The 18,808-nt window shown below is 40.5% G+C and overlaps 1 long non-coding RNA gene across 1 annotated transcript; it reads right to left on the bottom strand.

Annotated features, from left to right (window-relative positions):
* Positions 1 to 2,975: 2,975 nt before the first annotated feature.
* On the bottom strand, positions 2,976 to 17,805 carry LOC129483999 (uncharacterized). The gene is made up of 3 exons (XR_010121458.1): positions 17,754 to 17,805; positions 15,161 to 15,321; positions 2,976 to 3,100 (listed from the first exon to the last, which is right to left on the bottom strand). It is a non-coding gene; the product is annotated as an uncharacterized lncRNA (long non-coding RNA).
* Between the last annotated feature and the right edge of the window lie 1,003 nt (positions 17,806 to 18,808).

Raw genomic sequence — 18,808 nt, 5'->3', positions numbered from 1 at the left:
ATAAGGAAGAAAACTATGTTGCAGAAAGCTTAAGCTAAGATTACACAGCCAAGAAGCAGAACTGAGACTCTTCTCTGGGTTATTACTTTTTAGAATCCAAATGCTTATAATCACTTACTATATTATATCACAAAAAAGAGCCAAAGATGGGTTGTAGCAAATTTAAAAAAAAAAAATAAAAAGAAAGAAAGAAAGAGAGGGAGAGAGAAAGGAAGAAGGAAAGAAGGAGGGAAGGAGGGAAGGAAGGAAGGAGGGAAGGAAGGAAGGAAGGAAGAGAAGGAGGGAGGGAGGGAGGGAGGAGAGAAGGGACTCTTTTGTCCCTGGGTGAGCCCAAAAATTAGTTAATTAAAAGGGAAGCCTTCTGACCTACCCCATTCTTTAACCAGGAGCAAAAGCCTGGGATTCTACAGAACCTGGAGGGGCCAAGCCCCAGGATAAGACTTAAGGTACCACAGATCTGGCAACATCAAAAAAAGCTCTCTAGAAACATGGTAAATTGTGGCCTGTGAACCCCTGTGTTTTGATAGGGAAATTCTATTCATCCAGTCTCTGGAGAGCTTAGCCCAAGAGAAAGTAAACAAAATGTCAGTGAGCCAAGAATTTACATAGTTCATCCCAGAGGCAGCAAATGCTGTGATTTTGTTGGCTTATAGGTGGTTGATGAAAGGAAAACAACAGCACTTCTCTCTGGCCAAATAGATCCATAAATCCTTTCCCCTGTATAAACCAAGTCACCAGAGTGGTAGGTAGCTTCTTAATATCACTTTCTGATATTCAAGCTTTTGTATGATCCCCTCCTCTTGGATTTACTGACTCACTTCTAATAAAGAAAATACAGAAGAAGTAAATAAGATTATGGCAAAATAGTGACTTCCAAGATTGGTTTATACAGATGCTGTAACTTCTGTCTTAAGTGCTCCTACTTTCTTTGCTCACTCTGGGGAAAGCCAGCTACCATGCTGAGGCAGCCCTATGGAAAGGTCCACGTACATGAACTTGGAAGCAAATCTCCTGAGGCTGCCAACAACCAGGTGAGTAAACTTTGAGGCAAATGCTTGTCCAGTTGAGATCATAGCCCCAGACAAGAGCTTAACAGCAACCACATGAGACACCTTGAGACAGAGGCATCCAGCTAAGCCACAGCTGGATTCCGATCCCATAGAAACTGAAATAATAAATATTTGTTGTTTTAAGCTACTAAATTTTGGAGTAATTTTTTATGCAGCAACTGATAACTAATACAGTTCTCAAATTGGGAGAAATATTGGGTTAAGAATACAACTTGTTTTATCTTCATTCAACAAAACTCCCCTTGTCATTTACTTCTAAGAATTCACGACAATAGGTTGTGCATCAGTAGTCATACTCTTGGGGTTGTCTAGTACCAACAAACAGTCCTAGCTTTGTGGCCAGATGTTACTGAGTTAACATAATTTGAGCTTCAGAATTAAATAAGCCCTGATATAGGCATAGGTTCTTATCCCTTTGTATTCATTTAAGCAATGGAGATCCAGTTAAATGAAGCAAATTATCTAAAATCACAGCTAGATAGCAGCGGATATTAATCATAAGTATTTACTGAAAACCTACCCATTTTTTTTTACTTGGGGTCAAAACCCACTTCTCACTCTTCCATGTTCCTTCTGGAGATATGTGAGCCCATCTGTTCTATCTTTAGAAATTTGATTGTCCTCCATCTCAGTGACTGATGCCACCATCCACTTAAACATGCACCCAGAAACTGAGGAGTCCTTCACACCTCCCTTTTCCTCACATCTCCATCTCAAATTTATATCCAAGGACTGTTGAATTGCTTCGAAAAGATCTCTCAGTCAAACCCACCCACTTCTGTCTATCTCCACCATCTACAACCTATATTACCCAAAAAGGGCTATTCTATGCTTTGGTAACAAGTAAGCCCCAAATCTCACTGTCTTAACAAAAGTTGATTTATCTTTCATCACACTCAATACACATCAAGCATCCCTCCTCCATCTTGGAGCTCTGCCCTCTGGGAGTCAGGATCTCCAGTGTCACTACAGCAAGGGAAGAGAGACAGAGCCCACTCATTTATTGCCTCTACCCAGAAGTGACACACATCAATACTGCTCCTATGCCACTGGCTAGAACTACTCACATGAACCAGTTTAATTCCAAGGGACACTGGGAAATGCATAGGAACAACTGGATATTTGGTGAGTACCAAATGTCTCTATTTCATCACCCTAAACAGAGCTACCATCATCTCTGGCTTGGACCTCTGCAATACCCTCTTTACTGGTATGGCAGCATCCACTCTTACCCATCACTTAGCTCTTCTTTCTAGAGCAGTCGTTTTGACTGAAGATCCAAAAGGTTGCCATTGGCTTCCCATTGTTCTTCAGATGCAAACACAATTGCTTAACATAGCATGCAAAGCTATGCTGTGGCCCCTGTGTGTATATCTGGACTGGTCTTGCTTCACACTCCCTCTCAAACCCCACTGCTTTGCCCATCACAGCCACACTGGCCTTCCAGTCTCTCCAACTGGCTGTGCTCTCTCCTGTGCCAGCCTGCTCAATAAAGGCAGATCTGGGTTTGAAGACTGAAATAGGTGATGAATCAGTCTTGTGGTTTTTTTTGTTGATGGTAGTTAAACATCAGTTTACTACTGGCTCAGCAAAAAACAGTGTGAAGTGTATATACAAGATAAACCCACAGGAGGATAGACATTGCTACCCACTTGCTTCCTAATTCCACCTAGGTGGCATAGAGGTTGTGATGTTAATTTAGCCAGTCAGTGAGGAACGCGTTAGGTCAGAGGGGTTCAGTGTGAGGCTCACTGCATACTATACTCTTCTTCTTGGGGAGGACCACATTAGCACACAGCATCTGATCTGTTACTATATAAAGAAATTTTTGCTGCCCACAGATTACACTCATTTATTTCTGTGTTGTCAGGCCTTGCATACCTTTCATCACAGGATCTTTGCATACCTTCTTTTTCTTCCCAGAAGATTCGTTCCTTCTGTCTTCAGTCATTTCTGACCTCTTCATCCCCCATTGTATGTTCTTATAGCACCAGTTACCACTCCTCCATAGCATTGCCACATTTGCAATTCTGTAATTATTTGTGTGTTATTTAGTTGTTCACAGTCTTTTCCATCACACTATAAACTCTTGAAGGCAGGAATCAGTTCTGGTTTTGTTCGTGTTAGAGGCCCCTGTATAGTGCCAACACATGGCAGCTCTCAAACAAGATTTTTTGAATAAATGCATCGAGAAGATAGAGCTTTCCCTGTATCTAACGCCTTTTTTTTAAATCCAATATACGTGGATCTATTATTTAAAATAATCTTTTAAAACTCAAATCTCATTATGTCATTTTTTTGCTGAAAAGTTCTCAATGATTCCCCGTCACTCAATGACGAAGTCTAAGCTGTCTGACATGACCTATGAATAGGGTGGCCATATGTCCAGGTTTACATGTTTGAACGTGTGGTTATGATATAAAGTGTCCTCTTTTAATTCTCAAAAGCATCCCAGTTTGGATGATACATTTTATGGTCACTCTATACAAGAAGTGACTTCCAATATCTGGCCCCTTATTGACTTCTTAAATCTTTTTGCTTTACAGTTTATGCACATGCAACACTGAACTGCTTACATAATTCTCTGCCAACCACCATGCTGTTTCTCACCTCCAGGCCTTTGCTGGCATAGTTCCCTTGGGCCAGAATTCCCTCTCCTCCCTGCTGACATAGTTTGTATAATTTAGCTCATTTCCTAACCCCTGGAGAAAGCCTTCTCTGACTCTCACCTCTAAGGCCACGTCAGGAACCTCTTTCCTTAGATCTTCCCAGTCCCCTAATCCTCTATACATTATGCCTTCATTGCATTTTCACATTGAATTATAAATGCTGGCATATGTCCGCCATCAATCCCCACCCCAGTGTGCATGCAACACTTGCCTTTGAGGAGGGACAATATATTATTCATCTTTGTGTACATGCAGCACATAGCTGATGCGCAATAATTACTGATTGAACAAATACGTATTTTTGAAGATTTTATTTATTCAACAAATAACTTAAAAAAGTTATTTTTCTAACTTTATTAATCTAAATCATTTAGAACTTTTCATCTGAATTTCTCTTTTTTTTTTTGAGACAGAATCTCACTCTGTCACCCAGGCTGGAGTGCAGCGGCACGATCTTGGCTCACTGCAAGCTCCGCCTCCCAGGTTCATGCCATTCTCCTGCCTCAGCCTCCTGAGTAGCTGGGACTACAGGCACCCGCCACCACGCCCGGCTAATTTTTTGTATTTTTCGTAGAAACGGGGTTTCACTGTGTTAACCAGGATGGTCTCGATCTCCTGACCTCGTGATCCACCCGCCTCGGCCTCCCAAAGTGCTGGGAATTACAGGCGTGAGCCACTGTGCCCAGCCCTTTTCATCTGAATTTCTACTTAGCATGAGCAACCAGTGATACCCCCGCTGAATTAATATAATTACAGCCAAAACAAAGAAGCCTGATGTTTTAACTACCCCATGTATCCTTATGATGGACTTTTTAAAATAATGAAACTAGCTCTCATACTTCCAGGCTTGTCAACTTGATCTAGTCCAGCTACTACTGCTACTTGTTCTACTTCTTTTTCTTCCTCTTCTTCCTCCTTCTCCCACTCCCTCTCCCCTCCCCTGTCCACTCTCCCTCCTTCTCCTCCTCTTCCTCTCCTTCTCCTTCTCTCTCTTTCCCTGATGACAATACTTGGACTCATTCTAACTCTTGCCTCACCCTGTCCTGCCCTCCTCCTTCACATCCTCCTGTCTGCTTCCCCCAACTTTGTGATCTCCTAAGTTTCGTCTGCAAAGCACATGAGGGCACCATATCACTCAAGTAACTTACACATTTTTTTAACTTTTATAGTAAATTTAATTTAGATGCTGCCTGTTTTGTCAGCCTTGCTAAACTAGATTTTTCAGAGGAATTATTTTTTAAATCCTGAAGTTTGAACATCATTGCCCTAAGAAGAGACATAATAAATAACATTTCTGCTGAAAGTGTGAAATAGTGTCTCATTGCTAAAAAGAAGTTGTTTCTGGGAAACAGTCTTAGATTTTGACTCAGACCCTGATTTCTTTCTGGCCTTGTCACTGTCTACATCTGTTCTAATGAGCTGTCCACATACCTGCTTGAGCCCACGTTTCTTGGTCTATAAACTGAAATGAGAAAATATGCCTCACAGAGCTGTAGGGAGGATCCAGTGGGAAGCTGTATATCAGTATTTCTCTAAATAATGTCCTTACAAAGGGAAATATTTTCAGGGACTCTACAACGTTGATGTAGATTGTTTTTATTATAGTGTTACATACATATGAACAAAATTAACACTGGGTATAAATTTTTAAGCTTATAGCTCTTATAAAACTAGAAATCAAAATCAATTTGTAAATTGTATATATAAACCAAAGAAATTGACAAGAAAACATTTACACATTAAATGTAAGTCAAACTACAAACTACAACGAATGAAATGATCAAGGATAATTTACTGAGATAGCTGATTGTTTACCAACTCTAAACTTTCATTCCTAACAAAAATTTTATAATCTGCACCTCAATACCCTGCTTCCTTTATTTTGTAAAACCTCTGGGCTTCCATGTATTAAACTGTAACACAGAAACAATTAAACTCCATAACAAAGGACCTGATAATAATACCATATAACAAAGACTCAGAAGTCAGTTGATGCATCCGATAAAAAGGGGAAATGGAAGGCCCTGAGCTTTACCACAAGGAATTGTTCAAGCCCTTTGGGTCAAGACTCCAGGGGGAAGTCGTTGGACTGGCACTCAGATGAACTGTTTGTGCTAGGATCCTCCCTGTCCCCCCAGATATATTACCACAGGTAAGAGCTCAGACTATGGAGTACAAGCTAGGTTTTAATTAGATCACTGTCACTGTTAGCCCTACAATTTACTTCACCTTTCTCAACCTCAGTTTCTTCAGCAGTAAAATGGGGAAAAATTAGTTCTATCTTATAGGGTTGTTATGAGGACTGAATCCAATAATGTATATGAGAGCCTCAAGAAATTGCATTAGTATCATGTGTAATGAAAAAGGCTCAGTGGTTCCTAGACAGACATGGAAGTAAATGGACCTCCCTCTGCCACCTAGTTGCTGGAGTCCCTGTCATAGCTGGAGAGAAACTTCCTTCCAGCAGAGACTGCTGGAGGGAGCAGAAGCCCACAGTACACTGGATCCGAGCTCCTGGGAAAATTTGGACCTGTGAATTTTGAAACCTTGCTGAAGATAGAGGTGGAGAAAACCTGTATTCCTAAAGATTCCAGCTGTTTTTAGTGTCGTTAATAGGTAGAGATTAACCCTCCAAAACAGTTCTTTCTCTGATCTGGAAAAACTCAATCAGGTTTTTGGTTTTTATCTAAATAAGAAAAATAACTTTCTGCTCTAATGGAGCTCTTTAGTGATCCTGAGGATTTCAGGAGTCAAAAACACAGATTTTAACTCTTGAGACAGGGAAAGTTACACTTTGGAGAAACTACGTTACTTTAATTTGGGGGTGGTGGGGATGGATTTGAGCTAAGAGGAAAGAAAAAGCTGTTCTGGCTTCTGCATCCACAGCCAGGAAGGTTTGGAGAGGCTCTGAGGAGGAGCAGGAGCAAGAGCTGATGGAACTGTGCAAGCACGACTTTGGAAGGTTCTGAGAACAAGCAGAGTCATTTGAACTAGGGGATGAGATGTGGTATGGAATTAGGGAAAAGGTCATTCTCCCTGCCTCTTATGGGACCCAGAACCACTTGGGCCCCCTGAAAATGTACAGCTTTAGAAGTCCCTGGATATAGAGGTCTGGCAATGGTGTTATCATGCTTATGATGGTGCCTCTGCCGTGGCAACAGCGAGGCTTCCCAAGTTGCAGGGAGCAGCAAGAGAAAGTCGGAGCTGCGGAGCACATGCCTCTCAGTAAATGCAAGAACAGACCAGGCAGGAAGCACAAAGGTGGGTTTCTGTGAGTGACTTTGCAACACTTTGAGAAGGGTTGGAGTCATGACACCATGTGGGGGAGAGCTCAAGCCATTATAAGTTAGGCATTAGAAGTCAACTTGATAAACAACCCATTCACAATATCAATACCAATGAAACGATCCACGAATCAATTTAGCAAGAAAGGTACAGGGTCAATGATAAAGAAGACTATGAAATCTTATTGACAGATGTGAAAAAAAATTCTGAGCAAATGAAAAAGATATACCATTTTCTCAATAGAAATTATTTATCTTTACCATAGCAATCCTTCCAAAATTAATGCAATATCAAACAGAATCCCAATTTTTATCAGCTGCATAAAATAAGTTTAAATTTCTAATGAGAACATAAATATCTGAGACTAGTTTTTTAAAAAAAAAGAACAAAGGATCATGAGGGTAGATTTGCCTTATCCAATATCCAAAGCCATTACAATAAAAATATAATGACATTGGCTCAGACTAGTAAAGTAGGATTAAGAGTTCAGAAAATAAATCCAAGTATATGTGGAAACTTAATATACGACAAAGGGAACATGTTAATGAGAAAAGGAGTGTTTATTTTATTAATGCTGCTGACATAGTTGGCTATCTAGGAGAAAACATAAAGAATTCTTAACTCTCACCATACACAAAAAAAGATTCCAAATAAATTAAAGGGTTAATGAAAAAATTATACATTAGAACAAAATTAGGATAATACTTACATAATGTTGAAGTAGGAAGACTTTCCTATGTAAGATAAGAGATCTAGAAGCCATGAAGGAAAACACCAACATATGATATTTGATTACATTTTGTTATTGTTAAAAGATTAAGTGGACAAAGTCAAAATACCGACGATGTCCTGGGGGAAAATTTTGTCACAGATATGACAGATATAAGGTTAATCTCCCTAATATACAGAGCTCTTTTAATTTGTAAGAAAAGACAACTTCAACCCAGTACAAAAATAGGCAAAGGATAAGAGAATTCACAGCAGAAGAAACAAAAAAGTCCATGAAAAGATGAGCAACCTCATTTGTAATCAAGAAAGCATAAAGTAAGTTTAAAGACATCATTTTTGCCTATCACATGGGCAAAAAAAAAAAAAAAAAAAAAAAAGAGAAGAAGAAAACCCAGAATTGGTGAACCTGGAGGAGATTTTCACTGCCCTGTATTCTGGAAAGGCTTGAATTGCTACAACCTTTTGGAAAAATAAACTAGAAATGTCTACTAAATTAAAAAATATGCAAACCCAATAATCCAATTCTGAAAATTCATCCTGTAAAAATAAAATTGCCAGCCCATAAATATTTATGTTAAGAATGCTTATTGCTATTTTTGTTTATTTTTGGATGTATATTGATAGAGAAATAGTTCAAATTATGGTATATCTTTAATAGGAAATATTATGCAGCTATTGAAAAACAAAATGACCAATATCTATTAACCCAGAGAGAATTCCATGATGTCTTGTTAAGAAAAGCAGGCTATGGAAAAATAAATATGGTTCTATTTTTATAAAAACAAGTAGCAATCATCCTCCTCCTCATATATGTATATGCACATTTTCATAAACAAAAAAGTGTGGAAGGTGTAACCTTAGGGGGCGGAAAATGAAGGAGATGGCGGGGACGGAAATCATTAAATTCTATGATGTATTTTTGATTATTTTATTGGGTAGAATGTTTACGTAGTGCTTCTCTATTAAAAGTATTAATAAGATAATGTTTTCAAAGAAAACGTGACCTCAGAAGCTAAGGGTACCTGGGCTTGTGAGTCAGGTACTATTGTTTTTACAGAGGAGTTGAGAGGAAATGAATCTGATGGGAAAGAAGGGAAAGAAACAACAGGGCGACTTCCCACTCCTGTGCCACATGCTTCCATTTCTCCCTCTAGGAAACCCTTCTAGGGATGCTGCACTTGCCCTGCCGGTGGGCTGGCTTCACGGACTGCTGCCTCTCATTATCCAATTCCTTTCTTATAATTTCTAGGCTGCATACCGCCTACTTAGGTGGTCTAATTTAGGCCATGTGCACACATTTGGGGGTTGTGTCTGTTGCTGGTATATAACATTTTCACATTTAGATCCCTTTAATAATCTTCATTTGAATAGTAGTTCAGGCAAAGGAAAAAGAGACCATGTTTGCGTTGATGTCTTTCAGCCAAACTCTACCACCCAGGAGCCAGCCAGTGTCTGGGGAAATTGGCCAGCCTGGACTCTGGCAATAAAACAGCCATTTATCCTAGGCCAGAAACAAACCTTTCCAGGCCTGAGGTAAATTTACATAGAAATAAAATTTAAATGAGGAAAATACTACTGGGGCGATGCTTTAAATTATTTACATTTGTCCATCTCCAACAGTAAAACAAAGCTTCAGGGATGCAGACCCAGAGACAGTATCTTCCCACTGAAATACAGAAGAAACATTTTGATTTTACTGCTATTCCCAAATATTCTAGAAACCTAGCCAGGCGTTAGAGACAATGGAAAACTATTCTTGCTTTTAAAGATATAGAAGTTAATTTGGCTGCTGTCAGATTGTAGAACTCTTGAGTTTTTAGAAAGGCAGGGGTGGGGACCAGGGAATGTGACTAGGAAGAAATTTCACTTGTCCCTTCTTGAGATCTAAGAAAGGAAGCACATCCTTCTTAATGCCCTGTTTCTTGGGCTGACCACCTATCTGTTCAGAAGTTTGTCTCTAGGGAGCCAACTGTTCCTGCTGTGATTTAAGTCTGTCTTCTCCATTCCAGCAATGGGAGTTAGGGAGAGTTAATTAACTGATATGGTTTGGACCTGTGTCCCCACCAAATCTCATGTTGAAATGGAATCCCCAGTGTTGGAGGTGGGGCCTGGTGGAAAGTGTTTGGATCATGGTGGCAGATCCCTTACTAACTGCTTAGTGCTATTCCCTTGGTGATGGGTGAGTTCGAGGGAGATCTGGTTGTTTAAAAGCATCGCACCTCCCACTCTCTGTTTTTTGCTCCCACTTTCACCATATAATACATTGGCTCAGCCTTTGCCTTTCATTATGATTGTAAGCTTCCTGAGACCTCCTCAGAAGCCAAGCAGATGCCTGGCGCCATGCTCTCTATACAGTCTGCAGAATCATGAGTCAATTAAACCTCTTTTCTTTATAAATTACCCAGCCTAAGGTATTTATTTATAGCAAGAATGGCCTAATACACTACCCTTATTATTTTTTCCTCACCTGAAACTTGAGCTGAGTAAGGAATCCTTGACTGTCAATGAATCTATAGAACTCTGTTCACAGAGAAGTACATTTGAGAATCAAGAAAAAATCATTTTTAAAATGCAGGGGACCCAAATTGTTGAGACTTGCCCAGAGACAGCAGATAATCAATGGCAAAATCAGACCCCAAACTGCTGGCATCCTGAGTTTGTTGCTTCTTCTTGCTGCTTAGCATCGTTACCTGACTTTGCTAGGTGAATGCGGATGAACATTCTGAGCAGAAAGAACATTGTATACCTAGAAAAAGGTCTGAAACAGCATAAATGTTTGGAGAGTTTTGGAAATTTAATACAAGCAAGACAGAGGCATAAGGACTGTAATGGAGCCATTGGAGAGTAGGCTAGAAATCAGCCCTGTAAGCTGGATACAAAGTTGGGACTTGGTATTTGTTGGGACTCTTTCAATTACAAGCTAAAGAAACCCAAGACCAAACTCAGCTAAGTAATGGTAATAATAATAATGGTTAACACTTAGCAATGTTCTAAGCTTTCTGTACGCATTAACTCATTCGGAACTCATTACAATCCTGTGAGGGTGTTATTATTATGCCCATTTTCGAGATGGGGATATTGGTATTCAGAAAGGTTAAATAATTTATCCAAAGTTACATAGCCATTAAGTGCCAGCACTGGATTCTAACATGGAAAATATATTGACCCCTGTGATTGGTAAAGTCCACGAGTAAAGCCCACTTCATGCACAACTGAATCATCCAGGAGCTCAAACAATTTCCTAAGGCTCTGTCTTGACTGGGTCTGCTTCTTTTCATGCACTGCCTTCATATTTGGAGAGATTCTCCCAATGCAGAGAAAAAGAAACAATTCATATTTCAGAGCAAGAGTGAGACCATTTCCTTCCCAATACTTATACATGACAGTTCTTCTTGGCCTCTTCTTGCCCATTCTGAAACTCATCACTGTGGCCAGGTGCATGGGGTGCATAAGAAGGCAGTTGGAGCTGGGCCAACCACATGATTTGGGCTCTAACGAAAAGAAGATCCATTATCACAAGAGGTGGGGTGTCGCCAGATAGATGCCCCACTGGAGGATATAAAGAGGGGAGGGCACAATCGAGTTTAGAAAAAAATGGTGTCGCAAATGGATTAGAGGCATGTAGAACTGGAGACAGGGAAGCGAGACAGAAAGCTGACCGTGTTTTCTAAGTGTTTTCATTAGAAATGAACCCAAGGCTGTGGTGATGGCAAGAAGGGAACAGAGTCAAGAGGTATGTAGGAGATACACTTGGATTTAGGCCTGGAGGAAGAAGAAGGAATTAACGGCAACTCCGAGGTTGTGGTATTAACTGAAATTGAGAAAACAGGAAGTTGAGTAAGTATTCAGGGGAGAGGGAAGACAGTATTTAAGCTCATTTGGAGATGTCTTTGCATTTGGACTGTCTTTCCTGCTAGAGAGTAACTTCTATGAGCCAGAGACCCCATCTGCCCTGTTCACTATAATATCTGCAATAACCATGTAGCACCTGGCACATATTAGGCACTCCCCTATTAAATGCACAAAGAAAGGTGTCTACCTGATATCCAAATGCATGCACCAGTTAGGTTGTTGGAAAGTCAGAAGAGATGCCCAGCCCCACAGTGTGAATTTGGGGTCACAGGGATATGGGCAATAGAGAAACATGGGGGCATTAAAGAGATGGTTGAGAGTGAGTGTGGAAGGAGAGACTGAGCATAGAATGTCTGCATGTAAGGGGCTAGCAGAGGAAGATGAGCCTGGGATCTGTTGGAAAGTGAATGATAAGAGAAGGAGTAAAAGAAGCGTGGGGTGTTAACAGGGAAGCTTGGTGTGGAAAGGGAGAGTTGGCAAAGAGAAGAATGTCCACTCTTCCACTTGCTAGCTGTGTGAACTTGAGCAAGTTATTTCACTTCTGTGTGCCTCAGTTTCCCCCTTATAAAATGACAAAAATAATACTACCTATCTTAGGTATAGTTGTGAAAAATTTTAAAATAAGTTATTTTTTAACTTGTAAAGACACAGTACTTGTCTCAATATTTACCTAAGGAGTGAGTAATGCGTCATACTGAATACCACAGAGGGGCCAAGCAAGACAAAGACTAAAATGTGCCCGCTAGATTTGGCAAGTTGGATAGAGTTGGGCCCATACAAATGAACAATCTGCAAAGCTGGGAATAAAAGCCAGATTGGATAAATTGAGAGTGGGAGGTAAGGAAGTAAATACATTATCCGCTGTATTTTTTTCTCCTTGGCAAGTAGCAGCAGCTAACATGTTTTGCTTATCTGTCTTATTTATTGTTTATCTCCCCAATTAGAATGTAAGATTTATGAGGACTGCGACTGGATCTGTCCTACATGCTTAAGAGCATGTGGGCACATAGTCTATGTTCAACAGAATCTGTTGAATGACAGGACAGGACAGATGGATATGGTGGAGTGGTGGGACAGGAACTAAGACTATTTATCATAGCATCCTCTTCCCCCAGTACGTTCTCCCCTATGGCTACATATCAAGATTGCCTGCAAAGTAGTAATTTTTAGCATAGATTCCCCAGGTCTCCCTCCCCAGACACCCTCTGAAGATACATCTCTGGTTGGGGGTGGGGATCAGGCCCAGGGGGTGTTTTTTTTAAAAGCTCCCCTAGTCGTTAGGATACACATCTGGCATCACAACTACTACCCTGTACCATAGTTTGTGATGCATAACTTAATATGGAAATAAAAAGAAAAAAAGTTATTCGAACCTTCAGTCATCATTTCTCTCCTCAGGATCTGAATCAAATTCCTATTTTTTCAAATGTGTTTATATTTGACAACTCAACAACTTAATAAAAAATTCCGAGGGTAACAACTCAAAGAAATTCTCTCACAAGGAAGTCTGGGTATAAGGAAGGGATTGGACCTTGAGGAGAAAAGAAAATGCCCAGAGCCAGTTTCTCTGTGGCCATGTATGCCAGCCGTCAATCACAGCTCACACCTGCCTTCCGCTCTGCACAAAGAGGCCAATTGAGATGCGTCTGCGCCCCCCATGGGAGGCATGGGAGCCTGGACAATGCAGGCTCGGAAAGGCAGGAAAGCATGACAGATGTGACAGAGAATTATACCAAGTTGTCTAAGCGGCTAACAGAGAATTCTCAGAAACTTTGGGCTAGTGTTGAATTCTAAGAACATACAGAAATACATGTTCAACGAACGAATAAAGTGAAATTTCTCAGGGAAATGGAAAAAAAACAGTTCTTTGCCAGCGAAAAGCATGGAATCTGGTCACTAAAAATAGAACATTCAGGAATAAAATGAAGAGGATCTGTTTTATTAGGACTTCATCTTAAGTACATCTCTATGATCAATCTGTAACTGATTGTGCCCTCTGGCCTCATCTCCCATGATGTGCCCTGTCCTCACCTGATCACAGACAGCCTACCCTCTGATGGTGCTGACTTTCTCAGCTTTCCTACGACAAGCAGCACATGCTGTTTCATGTTTCTGTACTTGAAAAACGTTTCTCTTCTCCATCCAACAAAAGCTTACTCATCCTTCCAGACCTAACTCTGAAGTAGCCTCCTTTGGGGAGACTTCCCTAATTGCTCGGGAAGAGGGAGTTAGCTCCTTGCTCTTCTCTGCACTTCTGCTCCTTTGCTCAATGTCAATTTTGTGCAATATCAAAATCTCATGTTGTAATTATTTGTTTATTCCATCCTTCATTAGGATGTGGCTTTTCATGAATGGAAATCGTGTGTTAAGCAATTTAGTGGGTACTGCCTATGTGCTAGATTATAATATTTATTTATTTTCCATGCAATAATCCTGCAAAGCATAAGATTTCCATTTTACAAATGAGAAAACTGATTCTCTGAGTGTTCAGGTAAATTCCCTGAGCTTAAGTAGTTGATAAGCAGTAAGCTGTACGACTCCAAAGTCAGGACTTTTTCTACTATAATAAACTGTCTTTCTTTACCTTCTTTGTATGGGCACATGCTTGGTACCAAACAAATGAGTGAGTGTTATTTATACTAATTTTTATAGAAATTATAAGTACCTTGAGAGCAGGACCATGTCTTTTCCTTTCAATCCATCCCTACCATAGTTTACCATACTCACTCACTGGTGTCATTATTTAGAGTACAAGGTGCTCTGAAACCCTATAACAAGGGGGCCTGTCCCAATCTGAGTGGGAGATGACGGCTCTTTTGATGGAACAGAAGCTGAAAGGAGGAGCAAGGTTAACTGGATGAAGGTGAGTGGACTCCTGAGAGGACCATTCCAGGCAGAGGGAACAGTGTAGCAAAGTGACTAAGTGAAAGGCCAGTATGGCTGCAGGCCCGAGGGGTTGCTCGCAGTAAGTGTTATATGCACAGACTTCTCTTGAGGTTGTTGACAGAATAACTGTAGTGTCTTTTTAAGCTATAGCTCTAAAAAATGGTTTAGTTCTACAAATCATTTCAAATGGTACTTTTCTTCTTCCATATCGACACATCACTGAGAGCTATGTAAGCACAGTGTGCTCCCTTTTGGTCTAACCACAAATAAAGCCAGGATTTAGTTTACTGGCTATAGCTGCAAGAATTAGGTCAACTCAGATGCCTTGTAACATCTATTCCCTTACTCATTTTATAAGGTTCTATTTTTATCCCTTATTTCCTCATTTTATTTTGAAATGTTAAAGGGCTCTTAAGTCCTTTTGGAAGTTGGCAGGATCTAAATCCCCAAATACATAAAATAAAATATATTGATTATGAACAGCTTTATTGGCTGAAGCCTGGTTCAGGAGAAAGAACGCAGTTGCAAGTATGCGGGGCCCACAAGGAGAAAGACCTCGAAAGTGTGTTCGCAACCTTTCATTGGGATTGCTTCCTATTCGAAATTGCCAATGTCATGACTCAAGGGGAGGAGTTGTGGAAGAGGAGGCATCCAACATAACTCACTTACGTTGGCTTTCTTCATTTGAATGTCGCCAGATTTAAATGTAAATGGTATATCAGCACTTCGGAGCTTCTAGAAGAGAAAAATGTATATGCTGAGCCTCCCAGATTTGTTTGGTTTGTCAGTTGTTTTCTGGGCTTGCTTTTTCAAATAGCTGATGCGTTTGTCTGCAAGACAAAGAAATGAAAACAACAGGGAGTTTTGTTTGTGGCCCTGTGAATCTGGCCTCATCAATTACAGCTTCCAGAGCAGTCTGATGTTAACCTGTCTGAAAGCAACAGGGAGAATAGCAAAATTCTTTGGCCACACTTCATGCTTTTCCAACAGCTCTCTATATCTAGCCCTTCTTCCTGCCACCAACTTTCCACAATCATTCATTCAACAGGTATTTACAAAGTACCTCTTAGGGTGCCAAGTACTTCACTAAGGGCTGGGAATAGTATGAAATCAAACCGCCCTGCCCATCTCTCCTTTGCCTTCTTTCCACATCCCCCCCAAATGAAGGCTTAAAAACTTACATCTTCTCCAGTACTTCCTCCTGAAGTATAAGAGAGACAAGAACAGGCTTGCCCAGCTTGAAGAGGAGGGTTGTGTGAAAGGTCCCACCATGAAGAAAGTCCCAGAATACACGATTGCAAGAAAGAGGTAGGGAGTAGTGAATGAGAAGCACGTTCATATCTCTACCTTTTCTTTCTTTGGTAATCTACTGCTCCCAGTAGAGGAGAAAATGGAGACCTCATGTGGACTTAGAAAAGTCTAAGCTGAGAGGCCTGATTTGGAAATGAGATTATTCTGATAATAAGAATGAACATCTATATGATTATTTGAAATCCACAGAGGGCTTTTATATGCACAATCTCAGTGAATACCCAAAGCACCTCTAGGAAAGGTGTTAGGATCGCCTTTTCCTAGACAGGAAAGGGGCTCAGTGAGACTTGGCTTTACTGCTGGAAATTAACCAACTGGAGCTTTAACTTCTCCATCGAAGAGCTTTGCTTCTCTCTCTCTCAAATCCAGGGCTTAGAGCAAGCACAGTGCTGCCACAATTGAGAAGAGGCTGCCTTGTACAAACTTGCACATAATATCTTAACTCAGTCTTTTTCCAACACAGGCAGCCTTCAGCTTTATGTAAGGGAAGGAAAATCCTGTGAAAAGGAATCATGAGCCTAATCAACAGAGAAGGAAATAGAGGTTGGGAAAAATTAAGCAAGTTGCCTCAGGTCACGTAGCAAGAAGTAGTGGAGCTGGAATTTGATCCCCAGTCAGTCAATCTGACGCCAAAGTACAGAAGCAGGAAAGGCCCTGCTGCCCTGGCAGTGAAGGTAGAATGAAGCCTGCATCTGTCACCATGCAACAGACAAAAATACTGTGCTTAAGCCAAGAATCCTGGGTTAGAATTTCAGCTATGTCACCTCCTAGCTGTGTGACCTTGGCCAAGTCACGTAACCTCTCTGATCCTTTAGCTGTAAAGGAAGACAGGGGTGTAATGTGGATTAAATACAATAATGTGTCTGCATCCAGTGTACATACACTAAAACTCTATACCAGGTATAGAGGTTCCCAGAGGATGATGAGCTACAGCTCACAAAGAGAGAATACAGCAAAAAGTACAGATATCTATGGCCAAGTGCCCTTTGGAATAGGCAAACATTGACTAAAATAAATGAGATGCTTTACTCCTGGGTCTGGCCAAACCACCTAAGGCCTCACAAACCAATGGGTGCTTGCTTTCAGGGCTAAAAGTTAGCTGCAAAGCCCCAGGCCGACACTGATTACTAAAACAGGTGCTTAGTGCTGTGGCAAGGGAGTGGCCTTTCTTCTTCTCCTGGGAACCCAATATGGCTGTTCTGGCTGCATTTCCCAACAGCTGCTGAAACTTCCCAAGTGCTGACATTTTACCCAGTCCCTTATAACATACTTATGTAACTTTTCTGATCTATTTATTTTGCTTACATTTCCACCTAAAGCTTCTGATCTTTTAAAAAGTATTAGATGCATGAGGATTCCACTCATCCCCTCAAAAAAATATCAATTGAGTCCCTACTATGTCCCAGAGCAATTTAGAAAAGAGGAACTGGCACATGACACAACTTTAAAAACACCAAAAACTTACATTTTGTAAAGTGGTAGGACACAAAGTGCAACACTGTGCAACGCTGTTTCCTGGGTCATTTCTTTACAAGCATATACAATTCTTCCCTTGTGTTTGCATAGTTTACATCTAGGATCAGCTTGATTATTTTGCCCAGTCTTTCTATGGCCATCAATGTTCTCAACTTTCCTAAAGTCTAAGTTAAGTCCCTTTCAAACACAGTTTTATTGTCCTACTTCATTTTAGGGAAGAAAATGCCAGAAAGCTCTCAGATTACTGGTGTGTTGTGTGACTTTCTTTCCTAAAATGTAGTAATATGGAGTACCTTATTTAGTATCCACATAAATACAACTAAATCACACTGATTCAAACAGTTTTAACAAAGTGCATCCTGTCATGCAGGTAACTTTGCTCTTGCAGTCTTCCTCTTCTTTGGTTAAATTCAAAAGCGCACACTCAAAATTCAGCTAAGGGCTTTTATCAAGAAAAGAGCTTCTAAGTACTCACGACATTCAAATTGTACAGGATACAGCTTTTGGGAGTGGTGTACGATTTGTTCCTTGAGAATACATCTTGTACCACGTTCACTAAGCCATCGAAGTAAACCAAGAAGGAGAAGGGAAAAGAAATTAACAACAAGACCAGGTAAGGCCAAACATTCCAAAACAACCAAGTCTCCCTCAGCATTTCCATAGAGGCTACCTCCCTAGACTCTAGCTCCAGCACTCCCTGAGTGTGAACAAGTGCTTTCCCACAGGTCTAGCTCAGATCATTCATTATGGCCACCCTCCCAGGCACCTGAATGAACACATTGTGTTATCCTCATCCTCAGAGTCACTTAAAATGTTTGAATCTCTTTTTCAAGAACTATTCTCATCAAAAACCTTCAAGGTTCAACTCCTTCAATACGATTCTAACCATCTTTTCCTATCTTCCATTCCTTTCCCATTGTTACCCAAAATTTTGGTCCAGCTAAACTATTCAGCGTTTCTTGACCATGGCCCAAAGTTAACTGCTGCTGATTCTTGGCTTTGCTTCTCCCTCTGTCTGGAACATCCCTCCTCCATTCCTCTGGCCATTGAGTCTATAAAATCCTATCCACCCTTCAAAGGCCATCTCAGTGCTACATTCTGAACAAAATCATTTGAAATCCTTTGAACCTGATGTGATTTCTACATTTTTATCACTTCATTCCAGCCCTATAGCATTTTGCCTTTTCATGTGACATTTCTCATTCTGCTTATGATATTGTAATTCCCTTGAGAGAAGAAGCAATATCTTATCAAGTTTTTAACCTCCTAATACATGGCCTATGATCCTGGCCCAGGATAGAGTCCAAGTTTTGTGATATTAGATGGTGCTACAGCACACCTTTCCTACTAGAACATGTACAAATACAATCTTTTTCTGTTCTCTGGTATTGTGGAGAAAATAAAGACCTGAGTAGGATATAGAGGAGCTAATTAGATAGCCTTGGATAAGTCCATCTGGAGAAGTGAGGGTACAGGAAGCCTGTTATAGCCTTGGGGTAAACTGTTGGCTTTGCAGTTGTGCCTCTAGGA

This window comes from Symphalangus syndactylus, chromosome 6 (genome assembly GCF_028878055.3).
Source record: "Symphalangus syndactylus isolate Jambi chromosome 6, NHGRI_mSymSyn1-v2.1_pri, whole genome shotgun sequence".
NCBI lineage: Eukaryota > Metazoa > Chordata > Mammalia > Primates > Hylobatidae > Symphalangus > Symphalangus syndactylus.
Note: the sequence above shows the minus strand (reverse complement) of the source record. Positions and strands in the feature narration are given on the sequence as shown.